This window comes from Nyctibius grandis, chromosome 1 (assembly GCF_013368605.1).
Source record: "Nyctibius grandis isolate bNycGra1 chromosome 1, bNycGra1.pri, whole genome shotgun sequence".
In the NCBI taxonomy this organism is placed as follows: domain Eukaryota; kingdom Metazoa; phylum Chordata; class Aves; order Nyctibiiformes; family Nyctibiidae; genus Nyctibius; species Nyctibius grandis.
Genome location: NC_090658.1, coordinates 105,506,344 through 105,518,660, shown reverse-complemented (window position 1 = coordinate 105,518,660; position 12,317 = coordinate 105,506,344). Strand labels below are relative to the sequence as shown.

Here is a 12,317-nt window from a genome sequence, read left to right as displayed (position 1 = left end):
AGGGAAATGAACATCTAAGTTTTCAAGCAAGGTGGTTGCTTAATCCAAAGCAGCAGAAACTAGATGTCTCTGACAAGTGTGGTTTGTGGACTGACTGATAAGGGAGTTCAGAATGATGCTTCTTAACAACTGTGCCAACCCGAGAATTTCCATACAATAACCGAGGGCTCAGGTGTTAATGATAACTGCTTTCAGTCATGATATCACAGCCTGACTTGAGGCAAGAACCTTTTTAGGGGAAAAAGAAGTTTATGATCCTACTGGGGAGGAGGAAGGGCAGATTTCCGAAGCAGTCTTGACCAACGCACCCATTCATGTGTCATCAGTGCTGCTGTAATCTGCACGGTTCACGTGTATACCACTGAAGAGTGATTGCACGTATATATGTATTATACTGATGCGTATTTGTGCAATTATTCTTGGTGTTTTATTGGTCTCTAATCTGGATGCTAACTGGGGTTTTCGTAAATTTTGTTTTCCTTGTAAAGGTTTCAGCACAATGATGTTAGACATTCTTGTGTCTAAGATGGGAGCAACATGCTCCCTCTTCTTCCTTTGAAGATATTTGTTGTCAGCTGACAAGAGAGCCAAACTGTGTGGTGGGGCTGGGAGGCATACAGAGCTCCACTCAAACATGTATTTGACACTGTAAAGAGATCTTGTGGGATTCTTTCAAAACCAGCTGAGTATTTTTTGTTTGAAATGTGATCTTAAATCACTTGGATAGTTTTTTGGGGAAAAAAAAATAATTCCCAACTGTATTTATGAAAGAATCTTCACTTTATAACTTGTAATTGTACTTCACTTGAGTGGCTTTCAGATTAGTAGGTCAAGACAGGAAAAAATTTGCTCCTAGGCAGTTCTTAAAACCTCTTTCACTGTCTTCGTAAACAAGCAGCTATGGAAATAACGTTCAACATAGAGCATTGTAGTTTGAAAAGAAAAAGGGGGGAAAAAGAAAAAAATCGATACCTAATATTTGGTATGTGAATGCTAAAGCCTTGAAAGTGCATGTTGCTTTTCAAAGAGACGAAGGCAAAACCACTTATTGCGCTGTTTATTTTTAGAGAACACTTCTAAGGCGAGCCACTCCACACCCTGGAGAATTAAAGAACATGAAAAAGACAGTGGAGAATTTACGGAATGATATGAATGCTGCTAAAGGACTGGATTCAAACAAAAACGAGGTCAATAATGCCATTGACAGAGTGACCACTTCTGTGTAGAGTTTCATCTCCAGGTTTTACCTCCTGTGTCTTCCCCTGCTGTTGAAATGTTCCCGTCGTCTTCTGGGACCTCACTGAGCCCCTTTTTGTTTTGAACCAGAACCTGATTCATCGTCTCCATGTATGTGAAAAGTGCTGCCCACTGGAAGAAAGTGCCTTATTTCATCCAGGCAGTGAACCAATAATTTCCAAATCAATATTGTAATTTTAATAGTGCTAGGCTTTTTTAAGTATAATACACTACTGTATGCAGAATACAATATTTTTGTCTTAAACACAGGGGAAATAATGCTTTTCTTTTCCAGAGTGCTGGGGTATCTTTTTCCCAGTGGCTGGATGTGCTGGTGGGAAATATAGTTTTGTGGAAAATTGATACACTTTTTTTATTTTTTTGGCAGCTCAGATGGTGTAAATTTTAAATTTTTGTATAGGAATTTCATAACAAGATGATGTATTTCATTTTTAAGAGAAAATTTATCTTGAGCGGTACATATTTTAGTATTTGTGGAAGAGAACAAGTTTCATGGACAACTGTATTCATTTGTTTGTACCACCCATTGTGCCTTATTGTGTCTTGTATGTCATATTAGTCTTAAATATAGCAATTCTCGAGGAAAGTGAGTAGATTTAAAGTTGATCTTCTGCTTTAGATATGTTTTTTTTTTCGGACAGTAATTTGTTGGGATTTTTACAGCAGAGAACTTATGTTTATATCACGGGATTTTAGGTGGTGAAGCACAAATGTTAGTTTTGTTGTAAACAGAATTAAGATTAAAATGACCAAACTGCTATTGTTTATTACATAATGCACTCACACTTTAACTTAGTTGTAATGAAACATCTTGTTTTGGATGCCACGTTGCATTGCAGTCACTAGAAATTCATGCTTCCGTTGTTTTTTTTTTTTAAAATGTGCCATCTGTAAAATAACTTGAAAAACAGCACGACAGACTTTCAGAAGCAAAGTATGAAACTAGTTTTATGTATTACACAAGAAAGCATGGTTCTTTAAAGTGCTTTGGTGGTTTTATATAGATATATAAAACCATAATAAAAAAAACTTTAAAAGCTTCAGTAGATTTATTGTATCATTAAAATAGCAATTCAAGTACGTATGAATTAATACTGGAATTTACTATCATTGTTACTGTGTTGCACTTCCAGTGGTCCAATGCTGATTTCAAGGTCTTATTAAATCTGTGGGTTCTGGTTTGTTTATAAAGGTAAGTATTAACGGAGTTGAATTCAGTAAATAACAATCTTGCAAAAGGCTGACAAAGATTGATTTTGGTGTCTCTGGGTTCTGTATGTGCCATGAGCTAACAAAGACCACTAACTGGTTCAATGCAGGGACTTGAGCAGTCTGAGTTCAGAGCAAAGATTTGACATATTTAGTGTGAGCTAATGCAATGAACCCAAATTTCAACAAATTAAAGACCTGACACTTCATGTATGGCTAAGCGTGTCCCTCCTTCTGCTAAACATTTCTTCCAGTAAGTGTTGGTTGTGTGAGGGTTTCTGGGAGAAGATGGAAAAGGAGGAGATCAGGGAAGTCACCATAACTCCTGTGTTAAAATTAATAACTGCAATATTTGATAATTTTTGTAATTTATCTTTTTAAATTTTGATTTGAAGCTTTTACAGAAGGCACTGCTTTCTTTTTGATGCTGAACAAGTAGATATTGTAAGCCATCTGCAAATATTCAAATTAACCTGGCAAAATACGTTAATTTTTATGATTTCTTCTCATCCCAAAGATTCCTCATTTAAGCTTGAAGGTATGGTCTCTTTGCAGGAGGTGCTGCAGGTTGATAGGTGTTAGGTTAGTTCACAGGGGTAGTGCAATTTCATTCTTCCCAAGGCAGAGTTCTCGTCGTCGTTCTTGGTAAGCTACTGTTAAAATAAAACCAGAAAGAAAATGAGGTTTTGGTACAGCTGACTCCAGCCTTGGGTAGAATTTTCTTTTTAAGGTACTTAGTGGAATTGACGCAACCAAAGTTTAAGAATGTAGGAAACTCTGTACCCAGAGTCCAAGTTAAACCTCAGCAAACCCATTTAAGATGAAAATGAGTTCCTAAAAAAGACAGACCAAATCCAAAGGCAGCAAGACTCTATGCTCTGTGGTGACAGTTTTGCATTTGGAGGCTGTGGTTTGTTTTGTTTTTAGCATCTGCTCCAGATATAAACAGGAGAGCTCCCATCAGCAAGTTGAAATGAAATGTGTAAAGCCTGGATTTGGGCCTTGCCTAATGTGCCACCAGATGAAAATAATTAACTACCCGTGTGCACCTACTCCTTCCTGCTGAAGTCCGAACAAGATGTAAATCTTGTTATATCTCTGTGATAGGTGCTTTGTCACTAGGCAGTTGCTTTTTGTACAGTGCAGCAGGCTTGTGGAGACTGCACTGCACCCCAAAAAACTGGCCAGAAAACAGGCATGACTTGCTGCATCAGCTTTGACATGAAGTAACTGGTTAGCAGTCTTTTTTTTTTTTTTTTTAATAGTGGAATGAATATTTGTTTTGATTTCTCTGGCTACAGAGAAATGGGTGATCGAGGCTTGTTGCCTTAATTTGGGACAGTTTCATGTTCCTACACCCTACGGTGGCTGGCATTGTCTCCTTGTGGTCATCTCAGCCAAAGACAGGTGGTATGAATTGCTTATTGAAGATGTTTGCCTCCATTCATTTGTAAAAGAAAATAAATTGAGCTCAGAATAGAATCCAACAGTTGCTTGATGAGAGGTTGGAGGAGCTGAAGTCCATCATCAGACCATCCTGCTACTATCTCCAAAGGAGTGTGGGTGTTCCTTGCTTTTCACTGCCATCTGTCTTCACTTTGTGAATCTGTGTAATGAAAGTCTGGATTTTCGTTTTTTTTTTCAGTGAGTATCTGAGGAGATCTGAAAGAGGAGGTGTATTTTTCAATCATCTTCTACACTAACACTGTATAGCACTCTATCTCCTTAATGTTTGTTTATGCTCTTTGGGCCAGGCAATTTGAGATTCTGCTCTGCTGCAGGTAGTTCAGCAGTACATACAGTTTAGTGTAGGGTGTTTGAATCTGGCAGTAAGTGAATTTTTCCAGGCTAGTAAAAACTTGAGGTATGACAACAGCTACTGGTAGTGTGGAATAATAGTAGTTGAAGTGTCATTTGTTTTCAGGGCTGAAAAGGTGTTTGGGTACAAACTGTGCAAAGTGACATGTGGCTACCCTCTCTGTCCCCCAAATCCTAAATGTCTGCTTCACAGCAGCTTTATCATGAAAGAGTGACTTGCACGTCATTCCACCCGGTCAAACCTCCAGCAGCCTAGACCCCTGGTAGTCCCTCTGACTTCTCACATGGTCTATACCTTCCATCTGAAAATGAGGAAAAACTTCTTTACTTTGAGGGTGACAGAGCACTGAAACAGGCTGCCCAGGGAGGCTGTGGAGTCTCCTTCTCTGGAGATATTCCAGACCCACCTGGACACGACCCTGTGCAACCTGCTCTAGGGGAACCTGCTTTGGCAGGGGGTTGGACTAGATGATCTCCAGAGGTCCCTTCCAACCCCAACCGTTCTGTAATTCTGTGATATGCCATTTCATAAAGTGGTTTAGATACACTTGTATTCTCAACAGTGTTGATGAAGTTCCAGGTGGTTTTAACTGTTATTTTATAGCCAGAAAAAGCTGATGATGTTTGTTACACTGAAGCATTTAAAGCATGAGCCCTCCCTTCCCAGTCTCTGTTCGGCTCTTTTCTCTCGCTGATGCTGTGAGGAGCCTGAGCAGTGAATATAACTTTGTAAAAATAACTTTTGTTTTTTTTTTTCTCTTTAAACTTTTCCTACTTTTTCAATTGCTTTGTAGGTCTTTTAGGGGGTGGGTCTAATGCAAGGAAAGAAACACTACAAAATTTGCATGCTGCTTTATTAGCTAAACAAGTAACCAGGAAAAAGCAATTGATCGTAGTGGTGGAGTGGATTTAATATTAATCTGTCAGTTACTACATGCGAGTTCTCTTCATTGAAAGTCACAATTCCTTTGTCTTGCAAGAGTAGGAAAAAAAAAAGAGCACTCTCTTGCTTCCATTGTCAGTGTAGTTAGTGAAGCAACAGATTTTTCCATCCCCTGTGTGTTGCTCCAGGCTTTTTCCATAGCTTCTATATAATTTATGTGTCGAGATTATTTTTCTGGTTTACATTCCATATTTTTGATAATCAGTGTATTGTGGGAAGGTGAGTACTGGAAACTCGCATGCCACTGTCCTTTCCAGCAAATGACTTGTTTGTGTCCAGGACAAGCTGATCTGCTGCTTCTTGTCTAATATTAGTGCTTTACTAGTGCTGGGTGAACTGTTTTTAGCTGATGATTAGCTGCTTAACAGGTTTCACTACTTGCTGCTCACGAATTCAGCTTTTGAGAGTAGTGACACCAGGAATTTAATTTTTTTGAAGTATATTCTTTAGTGTATCAGTTGATCCTATCCTGGTTCACTGTAAATGTCTGCCTCCCACTGAGACTGAAGCATACTATTTATCAGAAATGTCTAGACCTTTTGTTAATGGAGAATTCACTGCCTGACTTTGCCTTGACTCTGGAAAATAAAATTACATTAGTTTTTCAATTGACTCAATAGAAGTGTTTCTCGTCTTCAGTTTCCATCAAACACACAAATCTGTTTCCGTGCTTAGGTTGCTATCAAAGAAGATGACAAAAGCAGGCTGGTCTTGGCTATCAATAAATGTTTTGAGTGTTCCCTTCCTCCTGAAATTTACCTCCTGTTAAATTTTCAGACGGACTGCGCCTTCCTCTTTCATTCTGAAGTCAGGAATATGGTTAGCATTCAAACAGCTTAATGAAAAGTGAGATTTTTCAAAGTGGAAAAGCAGATACCTGCTTTGAGGACAGCTTTGTGAGCTGCTTTGCAGGAGCCGTCTTACCTCCTCTTCTGGTGGGTGTTGGGGAGACGATGTGTTCTATCGCCTCTTGTATGGTTTTTGTGGCAACAGGATGGCCAGTCACGGGTTCTGCCAGAGCAGAGGGCTTGGAGGAGCTTGGTATGTGTGGCTGGACTGTACCTTGTACTAACATCAGGAGCAAGGGTTCATGGCAGTCTGGTTTTGAATTTTAACTTGTTCAGGGTGTGCCTCTTAACACTGATGTTGTTAGTCTCTTAACACTGAGATCTTAAGAAGTAGTTTGTCTTTATACAGGAGGAGCCCTCTCCTGAGAAGTACAGCGTCAGTACTGGCTGTGGGAAGAACCCTGTGGCTCAGTGGTGTTTTCGGAGAAAGGATTTAGCAAATATCCCTTGGCATTAATACCGGGAAGTGGACACCTGATGTCCAGTAACTTTTGATGCTTTTTCTCTTCCTGCTCATCTCTTGCTGGAGAATGTTGTCTTGACTGAAATCTCTGGATGTGCAGCTGGAGGCATGGTCACGGCCATACCCAAAGTGTTAGCAATGCTCGCTGCAGTAGGCAAGTGCTGACTGTGGTAACTTTCCTTGAAATCCACGGATGCACACACAGCTTGCAAATACCATCACAGCATCAGCAGCTTGAATTTCAGTTTGTAAGCATCCCCAGAATAATGCAGAGACAGGAATTAACTCTTCAAAGTTAGTTTTAGTCCGACACAAAACTATCTTCTTTTGGTTCTGAAGCAAACTTAAGCAAATTACGGGACTGTGCTACTGATGTAAGCAGTTTGATTCTGTGATCTCTCCCAATAACTTGCCAGTTTTACCCAAACCCAAAATAAATGGGCTGCATTAAACCATTTTGAAGTAGCTTGTAGGAGATATGACTGTCCGGTATTTCTGGAAGATTAAACAGGGCACTACATGATTATATACATAAGTGAGTTTCTCTATAGTTTGTTGAGGAGGTTATGGACTTCCATTAAGCAATTTAAAACCAAAACAAAATCCAAACTAACTAACAAAAAGAGTGATTATTTGAATATTGCTGATGTTTTTTTCCATTCAAAAGGGGAGGAAACTGCAAGTCTGAAGAGTATTTGCATAGTGGATGTTTTTAGGATAACCTACAGCAATTTTATTTTTTTTAAATGTTGTCATCAGGAAATTCAATAATCTTATCTGGCTAATTAATACTTGAACATCTAAGTTTAAAATTAAGTCATTTACTGTTTTCAAAGTTTCCCCATGGAAGGCTTGCTTCAGTAGTCTGTTCAGGCAACTTTTATGTTGCCTCTTCTGCAATGAAATCATATTGAAGGATGCTTTTGTTTTGGCAGCATTCTGTTTAGCTTTCATTCTTATTTAATGCGAATCACACAAAGCTCTTTGAGAGACAGCCCTTTGTACTTTAAAAAGGGAATGAGTCTGAAATAGTTTTCAGTTAGTAGAATATGTTATGTATGGTTGTACTTGAAAGGTGTTTATGTTCTAGGAAATACATCTTTAAAGACATTTTCTTTCTCATATTTACTAATTAAGCTATTTAAGCTTTTTTTTTTTTGAATAGAAAAATAGGCGAGAATGTGTGTTTGGCATTTTGAGTTGAATTATAGTAGCAGGTGTATTACCATCGAAATATTGTAGGTAACTGAAAGCACTGGCTTCTACTTGCCGATGATTGTTGCTGTAAGCGGGATGTTTGTTGTCACTTTATGGTTTCAGTATGGTACTTCAGAAATGTGGGTGGTTTTCATGTCTTGGCTTTTATTGTTGGGGTGTTTTGGATTCTTTTTCATTTGCCAGAATGATTTAGGGTGATACATAGCATTTGCACACCTTTGTGTCCTGGAGGAAATTCATTCTCTAGAGGATTTATTAGTGAGATCTTATCAGAATAGACACGTTGTACTTTATGAGAACAATTTGTCCTCTTAACATGCAGGGGTATGAAGGAGGAGTATTTATGTTCTGAAGAGACTGCCTTTGAAAACATGTTGAAAGGAGGTAAAAAGGGAGCCCACCTGACTTGCTGGTGAAACATTGAAGGAAAATGATCTGTTACCAATCAGTTAGGATCATTACTAATGAAAGGAAATGAAAAATATATTTCCATGGAACATAACTGCTGAGGCTGATAAATAGTTTTTCCCTCCAAACACTTCTTCTGCATCTACAAAACATCAGTGTTACACAGTCCAAATATACATGAAGCTTAAAGTTCTAAATACCGAATTCGCCTTCTTCCTTTATTTTATTCCAAATATTTTTAAGAGAATGTAAATCTATGTGCCTCACTCTGTGTTTGCTACTAATGACTTAAAACACTGACCTTTTTAATCTTTTTGGGTCTCAGTTTCGCCATGTAGAAAACACAAGAAGAAACTTCCTACCTTACCTGAGCAGTAAGAAGACCAATTATCATCTATAAAATTCAGTAAGGAGAACTGATTTTTTTTCTCTTAATATTAGGATATTTGCCAGTAACTTCTCTAGTCTCAAAACATGGTCCTATAGTATTTAATATAATGAGAATGAGCTAATAAATTACTGGAGGTTTTTTAAGATAGATAGCTTTATTTTTAGAGTACAAATCTACTATCTGTTAGCTGAAATGTAGCAATTTCCACCTTGAGGGTTGATGGGAGCTTATTGCCCGTCTAATGCAATTTTCATTCATACATCAGAGTAAGGAATTGATTTTATTTTTGGAGGGGAAAACAAAATCCAGTAAAAAAATCAGACTGAGTTGTTGCTTTGCATTAAAGCACGGCAAACAGAGCTGTACCTTCCATCTCTTCCTTGTAGCAAACTCTGCATGTGACTGGCCTCACTAGAACTCGCAGTGTTGTGTAGCACCTTGGCTACTCTTGGCTTTGTCCAAAAGGATGCGAAGAGCCGGGCACGGTACCCCCTGACAGTCAGTGGGACCAGTGACAGCATCCCCGGCATTCTCTGTTCCTCACCTTAAATTGCTACTGAACTGGATTAAGTCCACTATCTTCTTATTTTCACCCCCTCCCCCTTTTCTGTCATCAAAAAGGATCGAGTTGTAAAAAATGATAGAGGACTAAGATTTGTTTTCAAAGTAATGTTAGCCTGCACTCACAGCAGCAGCATCCATTGGCTTTGTTTCTCCATTTTATTTCATGAAAGCATAATGCATGGGGTGTTTTGCTGACAACAGATACATGCAAATGTAGGCTAAAAGGCACTTCTGGTTGTTCCATGCAGTCTTTTGCCATTGATACAAACAAACTGTGAAACTGCTTTCATAAAGATAATGCCATCCACGGTATTGTATAGACCTAGTGGAAATGTGAATAGCTCTTACCCAGAGTTGTCATTTTGTTTCTATTTTACTTTAAAGTACTGTAGATTAAGAATATTGAAGGCTGAAATCTCTTAGGTTACAGAAGGTGTGAGGTGTCAAACAGATACTGCATTTCCCTTATAGCTGTGTGTCAGCATGAGGAAAAGCATCCTGCCGTAGCAGAAGACAGGCAGCTCTTCGTGTGTATGGGAGGCTACCAGAGCAGTTGAATGTGTGCCGAAGATGGTGATTGTCAGCGTAAGCTTAATTAGGAAACTATCTGTTACCTCGAGAGAATAGCTTTTTACTGGTCTTACGGAATTTGGCAGGCTGGGATTGAAACACTGTTGTTTAGGATTAGGGATCGGGGTCAAACAAGGATGAGACATTCCCAGAAGAAGTTAAATGCTTCACTGTACGTGTGTTTATTTTTAGAGTGAAATTGCTTTATGGCTCCCTAATGAGCTTAAAAGTTGACAAGGATTTAAACTGTCTCTGGAAATACTGAACACTGGGAGGTGTCACATTAGCTGTTCTGAAATAAAACAGACCAAAACAATAGCGAACAATTTCAGCTAGTGTGCTATTGACCTGTCTGATTAGAATTGCTATCCACCTAGTTAATATTCATAGGAAACAAAGCTCCTATTTAAGGGTACCCTATGTTTCCTTATTCAAGGCAAGTGTAAAGAAATACAAGGAGATATCCTGCCTTGCATTTCGAATTGTCAGGAGGAACAGGAGCCACTACCGTGTCATGATTGTTTGTGCTGCTTTTGCATTCAGTTCACTGGTGAACTAAATCGACAATCAGCACAAGTGTCCTGAGCAATGTGGTTTAGCATAACCAGAAATACGGGCTATGTATCAGCAAACAGTGGTATTGCTGAGTGTCAGTGCAGTTCAAAATGTGGTTTAACAGCAAATTTCCTGTAGAGGCCAATCATGCCTTCTGTGTACAATGCAAATAATCCTTTGTTGGGGCTATGATCTTTTCAAGACTCACAGAAAGGTCTATAATCTTTTCCAGCAAGATGCTGAGATATTGTCCTTGTCCATTTCCTAGTCTTTTCAGCCATCCTAAAAGCAAAAGCAGATGAAGAATCCCAAGGGCAGCTCCTTCGGCAGCTGAAGATGAATCAGTATGTCCGGCATGGACAGCCTTGTCCTATCGTCTTTTCTTTCTCAACCTTAGATCTAATAGAGATGGTGGCATCTAGGGTGCTGATAACAGCAAGAAATCTGTGTGTGTGTGAACGTAACCATTCTGCATTAAAAAGAAAAAATGGGAGCTTAAAGAATTGTTAAATCTGAATCAAATATCTGTTTAAACAATGTGAAAGTCACTGTGTGCTGCTGATTGCCCCACCGTGAGCTTGTTGGTAATTTTTTTCATTAGTTTGTGTTCTCCATCTCTTTGTCTTGTTGGAGCATATGCATTAATGTATCTATTTAAATGGTGTCAGGCTGCTTTATGCCATGGATTTGTACCACTGTAAGAAAATTTAAAGGCGAGATTAAAATAAAACTTAAAGGTTACTTTGAAAAATTACTTCTGAAGTTCAGTGAAATTGAGGTACATAGGCAACCTTGACACAATTTGTCATGTATGAACTTCTGTGTGTGAGGAACAGAGGTGGAGTTTTCTGGATATAAATAAGTAATGGATGTTTGGGGAAAACTGGACTATAATCACTGTGAAAATCAACAAACCTTAAAAGATCAATTTAGTATTGTGCTTTCTACTGGACCATTGAACAAATGGAACATTTTATTTAATGAATAATGAGACAAGGAGGGTGACTTGATAGGGTTTTTTTCACTCAGTTCATGAGGTGAAATGGTCACTGAAGGTCTAAGTATTCTTGTTTGTTTTCTTAATAGTACAGAGTATAACATAATTGAAGGCTGTTGTTGATCATTAGTTCTTCTTTACGATGCTGAAGGTGGGCTTGGTTCCAGGCTCATGTAAGTCCCTGAAGGCTTCCACTAATTTCAGCAGCCTTTGCTTGCTCTTTGTATCACCAGTATTGCCCATTCAATGGCAAAGTGTCTCTCTGGGACTGAAGGTACCTCTCAAGGTAAAAAGGGGAAACCAAGTATTTACAAGATACTAAAATCACAGAATCACAGAATGTTAGGGATTGGAAGGGACCTCGGAAGATCATCTAGTCCAATCCCCCTGCCGGAGCAGGATTACCTAGATCATATCACACAGGAACGCATCCAGGCGGGTTTTGAATGTCTCCAGAGAAGGAGACTCCACAACCTCTCTGGGCAGCCTGTTCCAGTGTTCGGTCACCCTCACCGTAAAGAAGTTTTTCCTCATATTTATGTGGAACCTCCTGTGTTCCAGCTTGCACCCATTGCCCCTTGTCCTGTCAAGGGATGTCACTGAGAAGAGCCTGGCTCCATCCTCATGACACTTGCCCTTTACATATTTATAAACATTAATGAGGTCACCCCTCAGTCTCCTCTTCTCTAAGCTAAAGAGACCCAGCTCCCTCAGCCTCTCCTCATAAGGGAGATGTTCCACTCCCTTAATCATCTTCGTGGCTGTGCGCTGGACTGTCTCTAGCAGTTCCCTGTCCTTCTTGAACTGAGGGGCCCAGAACTGGACACAATACTCCAGATGTGGCCTCACCAGGGCAGAGTAGAGGGGGAGGAGAACCTCTCTTGACCTGTTAACCACACCCCTTCTAATACACCCCAGGATGCCATTGGCCTTCTTGGCCACAAGGGCACACTGCTGGCTCATGGTCATCCTGCTGTCCACTAGGACCCCCAGGTCCCTTTCCCCTACGCTGCTCTCCAACAGGTCTGTCCCCAACTTGTACTGGTACATGGGGTTGTTCTTGCCCAGATGCAGGA

At 39.5% G+C, this 12,317-nt stretch overlaps 1 protein-coding gene across 1 annotated transcript in view; it reads left to right on the top strand.

Annotated features, from left to right (window-relative positions):
• The window catches only part of LRRC1 (leucine rich repeat containing 1), a 109,909-nt gene that overhangs the window by 71,449 nt on the left and 26,143 nt on the right, over positions 1–12,317 (top strand). The gene's annotated exons all lie outside the window — the stretch shown is intronic.